The 19,794-nt window shown below is 44.7% G+C and overlaps 1 protein-coding gene across 1 annotated transcript in view; it reads left to right on the forward strand.

Moving 5' to 3' along the window:
- Positions 1-11,059: 11,059 nt before the first annotated feature.
- The window catches only part of TMEM184A (transmembrane protein 184A), a 46,621-nt gene continuing 37,886 nt past the window's right edge, over positions 11,060-19,794 (forward strand). The window contains exon 1 of the mRNA XM_066576319.1: positions 11,060-11,252. The gene's annotated coding sequence lies outside the window, so the exon portion shown is untranslated. The remainder of the gene's footprint in view (positions 11,253-19,794) is intronic.

The following is a 19,794-nucleotide window of genomic DNA, read 5'->3' on the forward strand; positions in this document are numbered from 1 at the left end:
TTAAATGTGCCAACAGAAGGAGGTGGCTCCCTCTGTCATCTGAACAACTCGTCGCAATGAGATTGCAGACATCCATTTTTACGCCATGGAAGCCTGGGGCTTTGTGAATGTCCCCAGCTCTGCTGTTTATTTCTGTCTATTTGGACATGCCTGTGGTAGATTTTAATAGATTGTCTGCAGAAATATACTGCAATACTGAAGTATTGCAGAATATTGTAAGCAATAAAAAAAAATGTTTTCAAGTTAAAGGGGTATTCCAGAACTTTAACTACTGATGCCCTATCTTCAGGATATGTCATCAATAGTTGATTGATGGGGGGCCTGCAGCTCAGGATCCCCACTGATCAGCTGATTGCGGAGGGGCAGACCTCATCATTGCTGGTCAGCGCTGGAAGTGTAATAGTCAACTTCACTCCAACTAAAATCAATGGGAGTGCTGCCTCCTATTAAACTTCCAGATCCTCATTGTTGTCAGGACAGAATATCTGGTTCTGACAGCATTGAAGAGCTGGAAGTGTAATAGGAGGCAGCACTCCCATTGATTCCAACGGAAAACCAAAGCATGACTGCCGGATATATGATGTAGCCATAGGTAGTACTGTTAATGCTGCAGCTATTCATTCATCCATCCGCACCTCACTGCTAGGAAAGCCTTAGGCCGCTTTCACACGGGCGAATTCCTATTGCGGAATCCGCAATTAGCATCTGCTTTGAAATTGGAAAGCATGTAAAATCTGGTTTTCACTTACACTCGCGGCTACAAATTGCGTATTCCTGACCCACGCTGCTCACATGAATTGTTTAAATTACGTGCTCAAAAAACTCACAGCATGTTCTATCTTTGTACGTATTACATAGAGAGTCTACTGCGCTGGGCGGGACGCCGCCAGTACGCAATATCAGGCCTCGCATGTATGTCTTGCAGCCCACATGCTGTGAGATACGCCTTTAGGGTAGGCTCACACGAGCGTACTTTCATTACCTATTATGCGTGGATAATACGTTGGGAATGGAGGCAATGAAAGTACATTGATTTTCATTGATCCATTCACATTAGCGTGTAAACACTGCTTGTAGATACACGCAAGAAAAAGATGCTCTATTTCACCCTATATTACTCAGCGTGAGCCGCAAGCTGTCTATAAGCAATACATTATGTATGGGTGACAATGCGTACCCAATCCCTCTATGAAACAGCGGGAAATTTTTAAAAAGTAATTCTGCGCATGGCAGCGTGCGTGAGATATGCGGTTATGCCCAATGCACTCGATGCTATATGTGTCGGTACCCAGCTCATCAGCCCTCACCCAGACCGGTAAAACACTACATGACCCACGCAGCATTTTCCGCATACGGTTGTGTGAATGAGCCCTTAATCTAAAAAGTGATCCACAGCTCTGCCTTGGCCGAATGCCCACGGACGGATTATCGGTGCGGAATTCATGGTCAGACACCCACCGCGAATTCAACAGCAATGTCCGTCCATAGGCATGTTAAAAGATTCTCCCATGCCCACAAGCAGAAATCAACTGCGATCTTCCGCTCGCGGGGGAGAATCGCAGCATGTTCTATTTTGTGCGGAAAATCGTACGGACGGCTTCCGTTGCAGACAATGGAAGCCGTCCGTCCCGCGATACTTCCGCAGTGAGCACTGCAGAAGTATTGCGAGAATCTGCGTCACAGCCCAGCCCTGGCACATCATGCGCTGACTCGCTGGGTGAGATACTCAGGGCGGATCCAGAGAGGTGAGTATGGGGTCTCCGGGGGGCGCCGGCTCTGATTCCGCTGCCAGATTTTGCAGTCAGTCGGACCCGGCCGTGGGCGTGAGGTCTTGGAGAGGCTTATTTTCTATTCCTTGTTTTTGGTTCTAGGTTGGTTTACTAATAGTGTCACGTCTGTTTATCGTTGCGTGTGTTGGGTACGATCGCTTGTATCGATTTATATCCCCGCTAAGATACTTTATGGAAATATTTGAACACTTCTTATTTCATTTAGGTATAATCTTCTTTTTTCTAGTTGAACCCCTTTCCATTCTGCATGAGGCCACTTGTATGATTGCACCCGCACAATAGATGTAGCATGTAGTATATCTGTAGATCGCACACCGGGCCCATCCTAGAGTTCTCATCTACACCGTCCTTGCATTGTGTTTTGTAATTGTAATGAATGGAATAATGTTGTAGCATAGTGAGAGTGGAACTACAGAGCTCAGCACACCTGCTCCATCCTGTCCGAGGGTGTGCTGTTCCCCGAGGGGATCTTGTGTGGGATTTGGGTATGAACTGTATTGGTAGGCGTGCAGAATTAAGTGCGCCGTTTCCATTATCCATATGCATGTTTGGGGGTGTTCCCATATACATGACGTGGAACTCTCTGCCTGAGGACGTGGTGATGGCAAAATCCTTAGAGGAGTTTAAAAGGGGACTTTTCTCTCTTTCTGGAGAGGAAGGATATTATAGGCTATAAATCTAAGGTTATTTGTTAATCCGGGTATATAGGAAGGTAGGAACTATTAGGGGTTGATCCAGGGAACAGTCTGATTGCCATTAGGGAGTCGGGAAGGAATTTTTTCCCCAAAAGGGCTAATTGGCTTCTGCTCTTGGGGTTTTTGCCTTCCTCTGGATCAACAAAACAGGAGGCTAGACAGGCTGGACTAGGTGGACATTGTCTTCATTCAGCCTTACGAACTATGTTACTATGACTAGTGATTAAGCACTTCCCACACGCCTGACTGGCCGGCCTTCCACATATATATTGGAAGACGCTCGCAGCTTAATATCATGACTACAAGGTAAGAGGCGCGTTACACAAAGATCAGCTGCGTTAGTAAGTGTCATCAGTGAGCCAATTTGGATCGATAGGCGCAGGCAGTTTAGTGCCCTACTCCCATCATTGATGTGTATGCTGGGGGGTCACATGCACGAGATACTGTAATTTGGTGTCTAAGGTCTTTCTGCGGGTGGTTTCTGCTTTTTTATCAAATCATCTTATTATAACAGTATTTCTGATCAACTATCAGTTTATGCAAAATATTTAGGGTTTTTTTGTAGTTTTTGTGTATATACATACCTGTTTTTTTGTACGTGTGTCTGTTTGCTGGAGTTTGCAGACTGATTGGATGATTAGAACCCTACACTTCCAGCCCTGGCCTCATGATCCTGTGACTGTAATTAGTACATGTGATGACTTCTAAGGGTATTAAATAGACTGTTTTTATTTCACTTGCTACAACTAAGGGCTCTTTCACACTGGCACTGCGATTTTCGGCTGTGTGAATCAAGTCACGGCTGCATCTCCCATTTTCACGCCCATTCAGATGTCCAGGTGCGGTGTATATACGTCACAGCCCGGAATAGCATTGGCCGCTGCATAGAGAGTTTAGCTCTGCTAAACTCCCTCACCCCTTCCCTCCCCATCTCCGCCCCTTGCCAGCTGCTGGCAAGTGGAAGGGGCAGGAGCTTGGCAGAGCTAGTCGTGCTAAACCCCCTCCCTCCCTAGCCTATGGGAACTGCTGGCAAAGGGACGGGGAGGGACTTGAGCAACGAGAGCCACTGCTAAACTCCCTCCCCCTTCCCTGACAGCTCTCATAGGCTCCCATAGGAGTCTATGGGAATGGGCAGTGTCTTCCAATAAAAGGATAGGACAAGTCATATCTTTTCCAGCGGGCTGAAATGCGTGCCATATGCACTTTTTTTTGCTGCAGGGACGATTTAACACACCGGAAAAACGCCCATCTGAACAAATGCATTGGAATCCTTCAGAGGGTTGCAATTCTCAGCTGGCGTTTTATCGCGGCTAAATCACTGCGATAAACTAGCCTAAGGCCTCATGTCCACGGCCATATTGGTAAGTCGCCCATACGTAATGTATTGTGTATGGACGGCATTGCATACACTGCCTATACACATGTATAGGGCTGCGTGGTACACAGAGAAATAGGGCATGCTGCATTCTAGCTCTTGTGCATATCTACACGCCGTGTCTACACGCTCATGTGCATGCGTCAATGAAAGTCCATTAACTTTAATTGACTCCACTTGCCGCGTGTCATGCGGCCGTGCAACGCACACGTAATACGCCGTGCAAAACTGCCATGGACACGAGCCCCAGGAAATGCATCAGTGGCTTTAGAGCATTTTTTTAGATAAATGTGGTGCCAGCCTGTACTGTAAGTGGTATTTGGAATTGTAAATAAGCCCTTGCTATGGCTAGGGCGCTGGATGTGCCGGAAACGTGTTAGCTGGTTTACAGCACTTCTCTCGGGTGTTGTAGTCATTTTTGGTCAATACGACCTATTTTTTTAGAAGCATGTCAAATTAAATTTGAGTGTTTTTACAAACTTTTCCCATTGAATGAGCTGAACTTCCTTCTTTGTTACTTAGTGGGCACTGTGCCTGCAACACCATCCCAGATGGCTGCGGTGTACAAAGCTATACGTTTTGGGCAACACATCAGCTCTGTATATCCTGAGGATAGTTCAGTCCTGGAAAACCCGTATCAAGATGCCAGTAAAAAAAAACACAACTGTTGAGCACATGTTGGTGTAGCTTTATAGTACTGCCATATAGAAGCATTATAAGAGGGGCAGGTTTAGCATGGACAACTCTACCTATTCCTGGACAACCATCTATACACCTTTGTAGGCTGCCTATAAACCAGCTGAGGGGTGTCATTCAATGAGAGGAGGAACATGCCTGATAATCTGCAAATCAAAAAGATGGGAAAATACCTCAACAGCGCCATCTATTGGATGGCAGCATTCCTTCAATTCAAAGTGAATTGAACCAGGAGTTTTAAACCAAGCCAAAAACCATGCATATACAGACTGTTTCGGGGTGTTTGCCCCTCATCAGTATGCAATACTTAGCTTTTAGGTGTTCCCACACCCCTTCCGGGTGCTCTCCTTGGGGAGAGAATATACCATCCTCATATCCACTCACCACCTAGGTGTCCCCACAAACTTTTTGGGTGCTCTCCTTTAGGAGACACGACACCCCTCCTGACCCGGATAATCTTCTGTAACATCCTGCTAGTTATCACATGCTCATCTGGCTGATATATGTGCGGCCATCTGTAGACCCGCCTGTAGTGAGCATATTACCGCACACTTGTGCAAATAATGCTACCATTTATGACACACGGGTCACAGAGCAGTGAAAATATCTAAAGCAATCCCCTATGATTATGAGCCTAGTGATGCGACCCTTTCATTTTGTTGACCGGTGAGCCATATAGTCACCAATTCCATATTGATAGCTTCTACTAAAGAGCCTTTTAATATGGACATGAAATACCTTCCCCTGACTATTGGTTTCCAGCCATAATAAACCCCATTAAGCATAAAACATGAAGAAATAATCAGTTGTGCTCGGTAAATAAAGTTGTTTTTTATTTTTGGGGGATTTTTCTATTTTAATTTCTCAGACTCTATGGGAGAAAATTACAAAATCATAAAATAGCTTTTCTTATGTAATTTTGTACTTGTCAATTCACGACTTAACGGAATAGAAATGTGAATTTATCTGTGATCCTGCGCAGCGTTAACACTGCTACATTTCAAGGTAAGTAAATCAGGAAATAACATTTTGTTTGGGGATAATTATGGTTTACCGTCTCACATTTATATGTAATCCAACCTGTTTCTGTACTGGGGATATAAAAACGTATTTGCTGTCAGACAATAAACGAGAGACGCGGCCCGAATGATGAACCAAATCAATGGAAATTATATCAGGAGAAGAAAAATGAAGTGAAAGAAAAACTAGAGAATGTAAAGTAATCACAGAAAATGAGGTTTAAGGCGTCAGTTGGTGCAGCGTGAACAGATGATTAGTGAGAGCAATGTAACACAAACGGGTCCCACTAAGGAAATACATCAAGAAGAAACATCTATGAAGAAGGATTTCTCCCCAGCAACTTTATTATATAGTGAGGAAGAATCAAAGTTGCCTTTGTGTAAAAGAAAGAAGACAAAAGTCTTTATTAAAGGGACAGTACCATCAGAACGAGAGCTGTTTAAAACCCTTCCTATGTCCAAAGGAAATATAGCTATTAAAATCCATTGTGAAATGTTGTTGTTTTAATATTGGCCACTAGAGGTCAGTACTAGAACCTGGTCGGCTTCATCTCACTTTCTGACTGCTGTGAAGACCACATTATTAGCACAAAAACGTAAAATAAAATAATCCCTTCTTCACATGGGATAACTATTGTCAGAATTGACTTGTTTGCGAGGAATCATGATATTTGGTCATGTAAATAATGGAGATCAGTTTTATCATTGCATTGACTGTACTGCTTCAAAAACTGTTATTTTATACTGAACAATGCTAGCAACATTTACAATAAAAATTGCTATGTAGCGCAGACTCGCCCGAAATCTGTTAGGCTACAGTGAGAATTTTCACCAGGTTATAGGACCCGTGGTAGTAGGGGGGCCCAGCAATGAAATGTCTCCTATCGTGTAAAAGACCTGGGGGTAGGCAGCTCCACAATCTCAAGTTTGTTGACCTGGGTCAAATCAACTGCCCCTAGCCTGGTTTGCCTCTGTCTGGCAGTTCGTGCAAGTCCTTCCTCCTTAACGGGTGTCAGTGCTACATGGAGGTCAGACCCAGGTTTTGGCCACACCAGGTCCATTGGTTGTTGAGTGAAGAAAGGGGGCCTTGCTGTAAGGGGTGCGCTGGAGTGTCCTGGGGAAAGTTTCATACACGGGATGTGAGGTTATGCTGGTGACCGGTGAACCATTTTATTATGGATAACACAACAATTGTTACTCACTTACTCACCAGCCTGACCGGTTATTATGTCAAAGAGCCGGTACTAGGATTTACTTTTTATGGGACATATTAATGGCCAGTAAGAAAAATAATTGTCAGCTCAAAGCAGAGCCGGGCAGCAACCCAACAGCATATAGAATTTGTCTCGTTCTCTCTCTTTAGCTCCTGTCCACCCACCCAGGAGCGTAACTATAGAGGATGCAGGGGATGCATTTGCACCCAGGCCCAGGAGCCTTGGGGGGCACATAAGGCCTCTCTAATCCATATAGGGAGCCCAGTACTATGAATAAAGCATTATAGTTGGGGCCCTGTTCCAGGTTTTGTATTGGGGCCCAGGAGCTTCAAGTTACGCCTCTGCACCCACCATAATAAGAGTTGTGACCCCTGACCTCTTCCCTTCTGCGGCGTCTGTGTTCCTGCCTGTACTGTACGCACCACAAATGCCTGGGGTCACAGCTCTGATTATGGCGGGTGGACAGGAGCTAAAGCGATAGAGAATAAGTCAAATACTAGATGATGTTGGGTTGCTGCCCGGCAGTAGGGCCAGGGTGTAAAATACACAGAGGAAGCCCTATTACTATTGAGGCTTCTAAAGAAGCTATTATTACTATTGGGGCCACTAGTGGGGGCATAATTACTCTTAGGGCTATTACGGCAGTCATATTACTATTGGGGCCATTACTGCAGTCACTATGACTATTGAGGCCATAAGTGGGGGCATTATTACTACTGGGGCCACAACTGCAGGCACTATTACTATTGGGGAGATGTTTACTATTGAGTCCACTGAGGGATGCATAATTACAAATGGGATCATTGTTACTAGTGGGGCCACAACTGGTGCCACTATCTATTACCATTAGGGGCACTATTACTATTGAGACCATTCCTGGGAGCACTTTTACTATTGGGTCCATTACTAAAGGCACTATTACTACTGGGACCACTGAGCGGGCACTGTTACTAGTTATGGCCACTAGAATGAAGGAGGTAAAAACCTATATTGTGATTAACCACACACCTGAATTTTTTTTTTGTTTTTTTTTTTTTTACAAAGGTGGCAACTCTATCCCCCCCCCCCCCCACTTAAAGGCACATAACTCAAGACATACTCCATGATAACAAACATAATAATACATCATATAAACTCCCCCTCTTACACTGTCATAGTATTTGCATGCAGCTGTCACTAGGGGGAGCTCACTGTATATAGTTTTAAACAGTTCTCATTACTTTTGGTGTATAAATCTAGTGCCCCCTAGTGGAGGCTGCATGCTGCCCGAAAATACTACTTATACAAATGCATTATGACTAGAGATGAGCGAACCTACTCGTTTCGAGTAATTACTCAATCAAGCACCGCGATTTTCGAGTACTTCCGTACTCGGGTGAAAAGATTCGGGGGGCGGCGTGACGGAGCGGGGGGTAGCAGCGGGGAACAGGGGGGAGCCCTCTCTCTCTCCCTCTCCCCCCCCCCACTCCCCGCTGCAACCCCCCACGGCGCCCCCCGAATCTTTTCGCCCGAGTACGGAAGTACTCGAAAATCGTGGTGCTCGGGCGAAAAAGGGGCGTGGCTGAGTATGCTCGCTCATCTCTAATTATGACTAGAGATGAGCGAGCATTGCCTTTAGCGAGTACCTGCCCGCTCGAGACAGAAGGTTCGGGTGCCGGCCCGGGGGAGCGGTGAGTAGCGGCAGTCAGCAGGAGGGAGTGGGGGGGGAGAGAGGGAGAGAGAGATCTCCCCTCCGTTCTGCCCCGCTCTCCCCCGCAGCTCCCTGCCCGCCGCCGGCACCCGAACCTTCTGTCTCGAGCAGGCAGGTACTCGCTAAAGGCAATGCTCGCTCGAACAATTGCCTTTAGCGAGTATACTCGCTCATCTCTAATTATGACACTTAGCACATCATGATTGCCATGATTACATGCGTTTAAAGCAGATCACAGTCACATCATGCAAGTCCAATACTTTTTTTAAACACGCACATAGACTTCAATGGGTGATTTTTTATACGAAAATTGCACCAAAATCGGACGTGCTGCAATTTTTTTTACTTTGACTATTTGTCAGAGTAAAAACTAAGCCAATCATTCAAATGAATGGGTTCTGTTTCCATCTGATTTCAGAAGATTGTTTCTGTCCAAAGATTGAACAGAGTAATCTTTTATGTGAATATGCCCGTAGGACGCCTTCACACTGGCAAGAAAATCCTGCAAGATATGTGCGTTGCGAGGTGCACAAATATGAACCCTATTCTTTAGAATGGGCTCTTTCACATGAGTGATGTTTTCTTGCGTGTCACCGCGTTGTGATGCAGGAAACAAATAGCAGCATGTCCGTTCTCTCTGCGATATTGCCCAATGTTTCGGCTTTCACATGGTTGCAAGTGCAATATCGGGCCGTGAATCAGGGCCCACTATCACCCTTGTCAATGTGAAGGAGCCCTAAGGTCAACTTTAAACAAACACAAGCATACATGCGCACGCCTGAGTGCTGCGTATTTGCAGAATGAACAATACTGTTTTGAGCACGCATTGGCGCAGTTTACTGTACTTGTTGCCCCCTCAGGGCATCTTCTTTTGCGTGCAGCAAACAATGATGCTGAAATGGCTAATGAGTTCCAGATGTGTTCTTTTTCTGCTGAATTATGCATTGTTCCGCGCATCTCCTTGCGTATTACGCATCTCCTTGCGTATTACGCATCCCTATAGACTTCTATGGGGACCTTTGATGCTCACACTATGCAGAAATCAAAATATGCACGCACAATACGGAAATGTAAGTGAAGCCATTGAAATCAGAGGGTTCTGTTCTATGCATATTGCATTCACAAATATGCCCATGGGAAGCCATTAGTGGGTTGCTTTAACATGGCCAAGAAAACCACGTGAGATTTGTGCTTTGTGAGATAGATACATGTGTGTGTATATATATATATATATATATATGTGTGTGTATATATCTATGGATAAATCTCAGGTTGGGGAGCACAATATTGGGCTGAGTTTCACGGCCTGATATCACGCTCAGCTGTGTGTAGGTAGCTTTATGACTAATGCCCGATTATCGCTGCGGCCAGACACCCGCTGCAAATTCCGCAGCAATAACCGTCCATAGACATGTTGTGGTAATCAATTTTCCCCTGCCCACGAGTAGAAAACAACTGTGATTTTCTGCTCATAAGGAAGAATCGCAGCATGTTCTAATTTGTGCGGAAAAACACACGGACGACTTCCAATGCAGTCAATGGAAGCCGTCCATCCTGCGATACATCTGCTGTGAGTACAGTGGAAGTATTGCGAAAAATCCCATCACCGCACAGTGCTGGAGCATCAGCTGAGACTTTCGACGCAGATCCGGAGAGGTGTGTATAGGGTCTCTAGGGGGGTGTTGGGTCTGATTCCGCTACGATATTTCGCAGGCACAATCTGACTCAGCCGTGGGCATGAGCCTACCGGCTGGTTTCACAGGGGTGAGTGTGATAGACCGAGAAACTAAAAAAAAATGGAGTTCCTATCCATGTGAGTTTTGTGCGTCTCGCAAGGCACAAAACTTGTGCAAGATTCCCGCTCGTGTGAAAGTAGCCTTACAGGGGTCAGAAGATGGTGACCGAAAGTAATTATTTCCTTTTAAAAAGATAATTTGTAAAGCAGTACATTATAAAAAAAAGTATATAAATTCGTTATCACCATAATCGTACTGAACCACAGAATCAAGAGAACATGTTGTAACCCCCCTACACAAAACAAAGAAACACTGAGAGTTTTTTACCACTTCACTCCACTTAGTCTTTTCTTTGAAGTTTTCCAATACACTATATGCTTCATTACATTGTAAAACTAATGAAAACTGGCGCTGGTCCTGCGTAAAGACGCCCACAGGCGGCCTTGTCACAGGAACAACTGTAAAAAGTTATCATATTTTGCAAGTGTAGATCAAAAATGACAAAAAGGGCTGCAGGAAGGGGTTAAAAGAGAGAAAAGACTTCTTATTTTCAGGCAGTTACCATGTGTGACCCCCCAAGTTGTGTTTACACTTCTTAATTATTATTGTTGTAATTTGTACATTTCCACAATAGTATTCAACACTTTGTTGCTATTATCTATGGTTGGACTCTGTCCGATCACTAGATAAATCACAGTTTCAGATAATGTGACACTTTGGCACTTTTCAGGTGTTTCTCTTGCACTTTGGTATGTACTTTGTAGCAGAACTACTTGGAAGGGGCGTGTCTTTGTGAGAGATGGGCGTGGCCTTGTGTGCAGGTAACAGGGCAGTGCTGGGGACAGCAGAGCAGGAGGAGGAGAGATGACAGACAGGAAGGGAAGAGTCCTCATACTGGATCCCTTGAGAGATCTACAAGATCCATGAGTCCGATGTGGTTCCAGAACTCAGCAGAACAAACTTTTTCACTTTGGGATTATCAGGAAAACTGAGATCCATCAAGAAGACTCTGAAATCTGACAGAGGGCTCTGCAAAGGTACAGTACCTGCTGTGTATTACTCTGCGTAGCACTAATATCCACCCTTGTCCTGCTGGTAGTCAGTGACTTATAGTCAGGTGCCAGGACTTTCAGGTGTCGTTATCGCTGTGCGCACCTTATATACATAACCGTAGTCATGTGATGTCGCTCAGCTGCACCTTCTTAGGTAGGAAGAAATCCATTTTTGCCTGCAACTAACTATCTCTCTCACTGCTGATCTAGAATTTGCTGGATCTAAAGTAGATGAGGAACTACATATTCGATCATGCTTTATCAGCCACCTTCTGGCATCATTGGTAGAGAATTAGGGGCCGTTCACATCACATTTAAGCCATTTGTCGAGCGCATACGTCTTGTTACATAATAAGGTATAAAGACGTATTGCTTGACGTACTTATAGATTATAATTGGTAGAACCTACCGTGTTTCCCCGAAAATAAGACAGTGTCTTATATTAATTTTTGTTCAAAAAGGTTTAACTTTTTTACATGTATAGCTGCCTGGACACTATTTAAATTGACTTTTTTAATTAACGGTTAGCAGGGCTTAATTTTGGAGTAGGGCTTATATTTCAAGCATCCTCAAAAAGCCTGAAAAATCATTTTGCAACCTCAAAAATTCTGGAAAATCATGCTATGTCTTATTTTTAGGGTATGTCTTATTTTCAGGAAAACAGGGTAGTTCAGTAGTACGTAGTTTTGACCTTTTTTATTTGTAGTATAAAATAGCGGATGCTTGAATTATGTTGTCTTTTACATCACAGCCAATAGGAAACAGAAGGATGTACACTGCCATGTATTTAAGGCTGCTTTCATATCTATGTCCCCAGGCCAAACGGATCCGTCTTATGGCAGAACTAAACAGCGCTGAATGAATCCCATTGACTACAATGGAGTCTGTTCCGTTTTTCGTTCAGTTGTCTGTCATTTTGCGTTGCATGCAGCGCTTTTTTCTGGTATTTTGTGCCGGATCTGCGATGTAACCTGTATGGTTATAATTGCATGCCTTTGTATACATTTCTTCACGTACACTTAAAGGGGTTGTCCCGCGGCAGCAAGTGGGTCTATACACTTCTGTATGGCCATAATAATGCACTTTGTAATGTACATTGTGCATTAATTATGAGCCATACAGAAGTTATAAAAAGTTTTATACTTACCTGCTCCGTTGCTAGCGTCCTCGTTCCCATGGTGCCGACTAATTTTCGCCCTCCGATGGCCAAATTAGCCGCGCTTGCGCAGTCCGGGTCTTCTTCTGTTCTCTATGGGGCTCCGTGTAGCTCCGTGTAGCTCCGCCCCGTCACGTGCCGATTCCAGCCAATCAGGAGGCTGGAATCGGCAATGGACCGCACAGAAGAGCTGCGGTCCACGGAGGAAGATGATCCCGGCGGCCATCTTCACCGGTAAGTATAGAAGTCACCGGAGCGCGGGGATTAAGGTAAGCGCTCCGGTAAGCTTTCTTTAGGTCCCTGCATCGGGGTTGTCTCGCGCCGAACGGGGGGGGGGGGGGTTGAAAAAAAAAAAAACCCGTTTCGGCGCGGGACAACCCCTTTAATGTATACACTAAACATGCTGTGAACGGCCCCTTAGAAATCATTGGTAGGTCTTATTCCAATGGCGATATGTGAGTTCAGTTGAAGGAACTCAGGCGCAAGTAATATCGGACAACATACTGACACCCATGTGCTGTCCAGTGTTCATGGGCCTGTACGTTGCATGTACTATGAGCGGGGTCTTTCGCAAAACTATTGGTCCATGTAAAAGAACAGTTGTGTGAATTGCCTAATTGACTATAATGGGTCTGTGTGCTGTCCACGGAATACACGGACAGCACTAACCTGAATATATGCCCATCTGAGTCGGCCCTCTGGCCGTGTTCAATGGTTATATCACAATGCGCCTGATCAGCTTGGACTTAGTTTGCATCAGACAGCATACGGACATTTGCCTGATATTACATTTCCGTGAAAATGGTCAAGAATAAAGCATGTAGTGATTTTTTTTCTATACATGGACCAAAGGTCTGTGTGAAAAATCTGCCTCATAGGCTATTATAGGGTTGTGCCCCCTGGGCCCGGGTGCAACCGCATCCCCTGCACCCTCTATAGTTACGCCCCTGCTAGGGATGGTTAATTTTGCAGGTCTGTTGACAACTGTGTTCCTTCATAAACATGCACATTTCATTGGAGCATACATGTTGTTTCCATAGGGTAACGTACATAATGCATCTGGCGATGCTGGTCTTCGAAGCAAATAAAGGATCACACAGGTTAAATCTAACCCATTCTGGCCACATCTCCCAGGCAGGAGAGATCGAGGAACGATAGACATGACAGACAGACCCCATATCTATGGCCAATTCTTATGAGAATATTATGTCTGAATTCATGAATGATCATTAATACTTTCATTCCTAGACAGCCAGTGTTTAATCAGGGAGACAAAGCATGTTTTTGCCCACATAAGTGATGTAATTGGCCAACAAACAAGCTTTTGTTTTTGGTTGATCACAGACAAGTCTACATGGGACAATGATCAAGAAAGATCATCAGCCCGTGTGAAAGGGCCTTTTAGGCACTGCTGAACACTTCAAGTGGTGAGCATAAAAGGACAGGGAATATTGAAATTCAATTTACAAGATCCTTTTTGCATGAAATCTGCTGTTGGCGGATAGTCAAGACACCCCCATACACATTAGATGGTCGGTCTCGCTGAAATTGACAGAATTACCCTTTTTTTATCTCATGTGTATGAACATCTTTACCAATTAGAGGTATTTAAAAATGTCCTTCCCCTCTTGCTTAAGGCCAATTGTTGATCATTTGTCATACTGTCTCCTACGCCGTACATCAGTCATGTGACATTGTCTTCCAACTGCTTTGACTATTATTGTAATATTGGATTATTGTACGGAGAAAGCATCAGGCACAAGATCCATGGAGGAATAAAGGGCAATTCTTAAGTATCCCCTGAACGAATGTCGTCTTAATTTGAGATAAACACAATTATATAGTCACACATCCACAATGGAGGCCTGCACCGGACGGTGGACGTCCAACATGTCAACTTCCTGCGGCAGAGCTTGTCATTGTCTGGCTGCTGGAAGTTTTACGGCCATTGCCTGCCATACACTAAAAAATCTTCTGCTTCTAATGGGAATCTCTACTTCTTACTGGAGTTTCCTAATGAACTTCTAGATGTCGGAGTAATGGCTGCGAAGGGATGAGTGATGCTAATCCTGTGCTGCTGTCTTCCTTGTTTATATGTATATCACCGAGTACTGTTGTTTACTGTGTTTTTCATGACGGAGATTTGGGAGCACCCATGTGAGTTTATATTATTGTAACCTACATCAGCCTAATTAAAAAGTTGTATGTACGGTACTCTAAAATTATCCCAATAAAAACTAAACTCGGCATGCAAAAACCAAGCCCTCATACAGCTCCATCGGTGGAAAAGTAATAAAGTTTAATGGGGCTTTGGAAGCAGCAACACCAAAAATACATTTTTCTAAAAGAAGGAGTTTTATTGTGCAAAAATGGCAAAACCTAAAAAGAATATATAATTTTGGCAGAGTCTTAATCAAAACGACCTGCAGAAAAAAGCTACTATGCCATGCACACCACAAGGTATATGCCATTAAAAAAAAGAGCAATGGCAGAATTGATGTATTTTTCAGTCCACCCCTCAAAACTTTTAAGCTGTGCAATAAAGACTGTAGTTCGACCCATGAAGAATAAGCCCTCTTGTGGCTATGTCAACAGGAAAATAAAAAAGTTATGAGTTTTGAAAAGTAGAGATGAAAAAATCCCAAAAATTGCTGCGCTCTTAAATAAATTGTCCAGTTAATGGACAACATCGCCCCTGAAGCTTCAACTCTGCTAGAATAACAAGAGAAGCTGTATTTGCCCATCCTCTGCTGCCATGATCTAGCGCTGCATCCCCGCCATGGTCTCAAAGTCATCAGCTGACCGTTGCAGAATCACCGTTCTGAGCTCCTGGCATCATGACTAGAGATGAGCGAGCACGCTCGGATAAAGCAGTTACTCGAGTGATCATCGCTCTTCTCGAGTAACTGCTTACTGGTTCGAGCGCGCTCAGGGGGCGGCGGGGGGTAGTGGGGGGGGGGAGAGAGAGATCTCTCCCACTCTTTCCCCCCGCCGCCCGCCACTCACCCCCGCTGCCCTGCCGGGCGCGCTCGGACCAGTAAGCAGTTACTCGAGAAGAGCGACGCTCGCTCGAGTAACTGCTTTATCCGAGCGTGCTCGCTCATCTCTAATCATGACACCTAGGATGTGAGCACTGATGCCAAGAGAACAGTTAGTGACACTGCAGCCTCTGATTGGCTGCAGTGGTTAGGTGACTTCTAGTAACATCATCTTCCCCAGCAAACACTGGGAGGATGGCAGGGCTACAGCGCTAGATCCCCTATGGCAGAAGATGAGTAAGTACTATTCCTTTTGTTATTTTAACACAGTAGGATCTATAGAGGCATTGTTGTTCGGTAAACGGATAGCCCCTTTAAGTACCAAAGTAGGCACATAGCAAGGGGTTAATCTTAAAGGGGTTGTCCGTCTTACATTTTTATTGTAAAACCAGCTTCCCTCTTAGCAAAAAATAACAAACAAGCTCATACTCACCCGCCTGTCTTCTGCTAAAAGCTCCAAGTCAATCGCTGAGCTCTGTCATCAGCTGCAGCAGCCTGTGACGTCCCATACACAGGCTGCTGCAGCCTGTAAACAATATTTCAGAGCGGTGACAGATGCGTCTGTGCACTCATATTCTTATTTTCCTCCAGTGTCCGCTCTCTATGGCGTATGATGTCTTTGACTTCACATTATCAGTCTGCCAAACTTTACACTATTTACCTTCTACACTCGCTTGCGTTTACTGTTAACACTCTTTTACACACAAAAAAAAATCAATGTCAGTCTTTGTCTTCATGCTTATTGGAGCATTTTAGTGCTTTTCTTTTAGATTGTGATCGCCTTTGTTAAAGTCCCATACATCAAAGTGTAAGGGTTACTACTACCGCAAACATTAGCAGGCTCAGCTAGTCAATGAAAACATGAACTGTGTGTGTTGTGGGCAACCAGGAATGAAATCCAACAACTCCCTTCTCATAATTAGTGTTGTGTGAACTGAAACAGTAGAAGCCTGTTTTGGGTCGAACTTTGCTAAAAGTTCAATTCAGCGTGAACCTAAATCTTGGGTGGCTCTTCTGAGCCAAAACCACCACTTCCTTCGTCTTCTTCGAGTATTGGTAAAGTTGCGGTTCGGTTCCAACTAATTCGGACTGAACAGAACTTTTTGCCAAAATTTGTCAAATTGACTATACTGAACTTTTGAAAAATTCGCTCATGACTACTCATGATGTCTTGCCATTCAGTCCACTGGAATTAAAGAAGTTCTCCCCTAAATTTATTTGTAACTGGCCTTTAATGCTCACTGATCTTCTTCCAGGAATGAGTGCTGATCAACGTTTTTGTCAGTGGATAGTTGCCGGTTCAACTCAATTTCCATGGAACAATCGGCTCTACTATATGTCCTGGAACAATCGTTAGTGCGATCATTCAGGCACATACAACTGAATTTCTCTTTACATAGGATCATGCAATGCCATCAAAGGATGATTTTTGATGCTGCGTAACAGATGTGATCACCCAACAAACAAGTGGTAGCTTGTCATCTGATCGTTGGCATCTTTACATGGATCAATGGTCAGATGAATGAGCATTCATTCTCAAACATCAGTCTGTGTAAACAGACCTTTAAAAGTCTGATTAATGCGAGCTAAGATATAGAATAATGTGTCTGGACTTGGGCGATATTAATGTAAGAGCCCTTTTGCACAGAACGATTATTGTTTAATTCTTGTCGCTGGATCATGTAAAAATGAACAATAACCGTTCAGTGTAAACATTGCCAACAACTGAACAATGAACGATAAGTCGTTCGCTTATCACTTGTCCTTCAGTTTGTGCCGGTATAAATCTCAAAGGACGATCAGCCCATGTAAACAGGCAGTGGTCGATCTATGAATGACTGCCTGTTTACTGTGAATGGAGGCTAGCGGCTGTAAGAGATCTTTGGCCCGCCTACCTCCATTCACTGAACAATTATTGCTCCTGTGTGAAGATGATCCTTCCATACTATTCCTCGGTCCAGTGCTGTACTTTTGCACCTTGTCAGCCAGTGCACAATGTAGTCATGGGAACCAACACGAAGCGAAGACATCACTGCCTCTGATTTCCATGGCAGTCTGGCATTATTTATTTTTTGGTTGCCCATTCAAAGGGGTTGTCCAGCTTTGGTCCATTGATTAGCTGTTCCTAGGTTCACTGCCGGTGAGTACAGAGACAGGACCTGGCAGCTTCATACACATTGCCGAGTCCCGGGTTGGTATTGTTGGCACTGTTCCCTTTGAAGTCCATGCACTGTCTACTTCCAGCAACGTTCACTGTCACAGCAGCCAGACAAACTGATACAGTGAGGGTCCCAAGTGGAGGCCCCCAATGATCAACTACGTCTGGCCTATCTGGAGGATTGGTCATCATAGTTCAAAACTGGACAGCACCTAAGGGCAAAAGTGAACCTTCAAACTCCAGGGCCCTAATGCAAAATCTATACCAGGGCCTCCAACTACTATGTAGCATTTAGAATACTAGTGTTGTCTCATGTGGCAGAGGGGTTTGGGGCACCCTCAGGTTACCTATGCACCCCTTATAGCTACATCTCTTGGTAAGGGTCTCCTGACCTCTACCTCACTAGCAGTTGCCTAATCTGTATGCTTCTTGCAGCCCTATTCTTCTCCTTATGACGCACTTGGTCAGGTTTTCTTTAATTCAGTACTAGATTGTATAGACAGGGACATAGTCGTAGCACAGAGCCAGGGTCAGAGCAGGCGGAATACTTTCACAATGTAGATAAGGCCAAGGTTCAAGACAGGCAACAAAAAAAGAAAAGCATAGTGAAATGGCGAACCAAGGTCAGGATTGGAGAAATCAGGAAAGCTGGGTTGTTCATTTATGGATAAAATACCAGATCAGACAGAAACACTCTTGCACCTTCACACATTATAGAGACTGATTGCTCAGGCACCTGCTAGTGGGGAAGAGCGACTTGAATCATAAGAGGTCTGCCTGGGTTGCAAAGGATGGAAAAGCAAGTGTGCGCTTTTGCCTTTTAAGAGGCAATCCAGCTATATTTGCGCACACTATGGGGCCCAGATAACTGACAAGAGATGTGGTGTCTGCCACAGACAACACGGGGCATAGCACTGACCACGACTGCCAGCTGGAGGAGGTAAGAGATGCCAAGCACCATGAGCAGCGCCCATAACAGCCATCTTAGGTCCCTGAAATAACATCATGGAACTCAGGGATGTCGTGCTGTGGTGTTTATTGGGTTGGGAAGTAGAACTATATAAGTAGGGCTAATTTGGTGCCAGAATGATATTTGGGCATATGCCTGTGCTGTGTGCACAACTCCATAGTGGAAGTGATCAAGTCCTCTAATGTGTGAGAGAAGCAGGTCAGGCCCAAGATAAAGAAGAACAAGAACATTGCTCTGGGATGAGCTAGGCCTAGATAGGAAACAGGTATGTCTATGGGCCTTGCTGGCTGTTTAAGGGAACAGTGAGCCTGAGGAGAGGTAACGCCCATCTAGGCTATGGATAGAGTGAGTGCACAGCTAGGAAGAGATTTGGCCCTGTTCAGACTGTCTTATCAGTGCTGGGAACGAAACTGAAAAACTGTGTATTTGTGTTAGCGAAACAGCATCACGATAGGTGCCCTGTCACCTGAGCAGGTGGAAGTTGAGACTGCCATCCTGCAAAAATCACCCTAAGCTTCTGGAACAAGTGCCACTATCCTTGCCATCTAAGTGACTGGTATGTAACCGTGCTAGTCTGCCAACTCCAAAGATGTTTGCAGATAGATCTGGATACAGCCACATTTAGACAGGATGACTGTCGGACAAACGATGCCCGACACTCGTCCCCACATGTACTTGCTCCCGTGCTGTTGCACAGGAGCGAGTATAGTTGGTTTGCAGCTGAGCAGCTGCAGGAGATTTCTCTCCTCGCTCTCCCCCGCCCCTCTCCATTCACTTAACTCAGCGGCAGTTCAGTACTGAACGGCTGCTATTTACACTGAGCAATCATCATTCAGAATTTTAAGCTGCATAAAATCCTGAGCGATGAGTGTAAATAGCATCCATTCAGTATTGAACGGCTGCTACATAAAGTGAATGCAGAGGGGCGGGGGAGAGCCCCTGCTGCAAGCCAACGATACTTGCCCTTGTGCAACAGCACGGGAGCGAGTACATGTGGGGACAAGTGTCGGGCATCGTTTTCCCGACAGTCGTTCCGTCTAAATGGGGCTTAAGTTAGAGGCTTGACAAGAAAAGCCAGATGAGGTTTAGTTTTACAAACTTTTACTAAGTACCTGATAATGAGCAAATGAGGTTTAACATTGACAAATATAAGGTTCTGCACATGGGCAGAGGAAATACATGTAATCATTACATACTAAATGGGA

The sequence above is a fragment of the Eleutherodactylus coqui genome, chromosome 8 (assembly GCF_035609145.1).
Source record: "Eleutherodactylus coqui strain aEleCoq1 chromosome 8, aEleCoq1.hap1, whole genome shotgun sequence".
In the NCBI taxonomy this organism is placed as follows: Eukaryota; Metazoa; Chordata; class Amphibia; order Anura; family Eleutherodactylidae; genus Eleutherodactylus; species Eleutherodactylus coqui.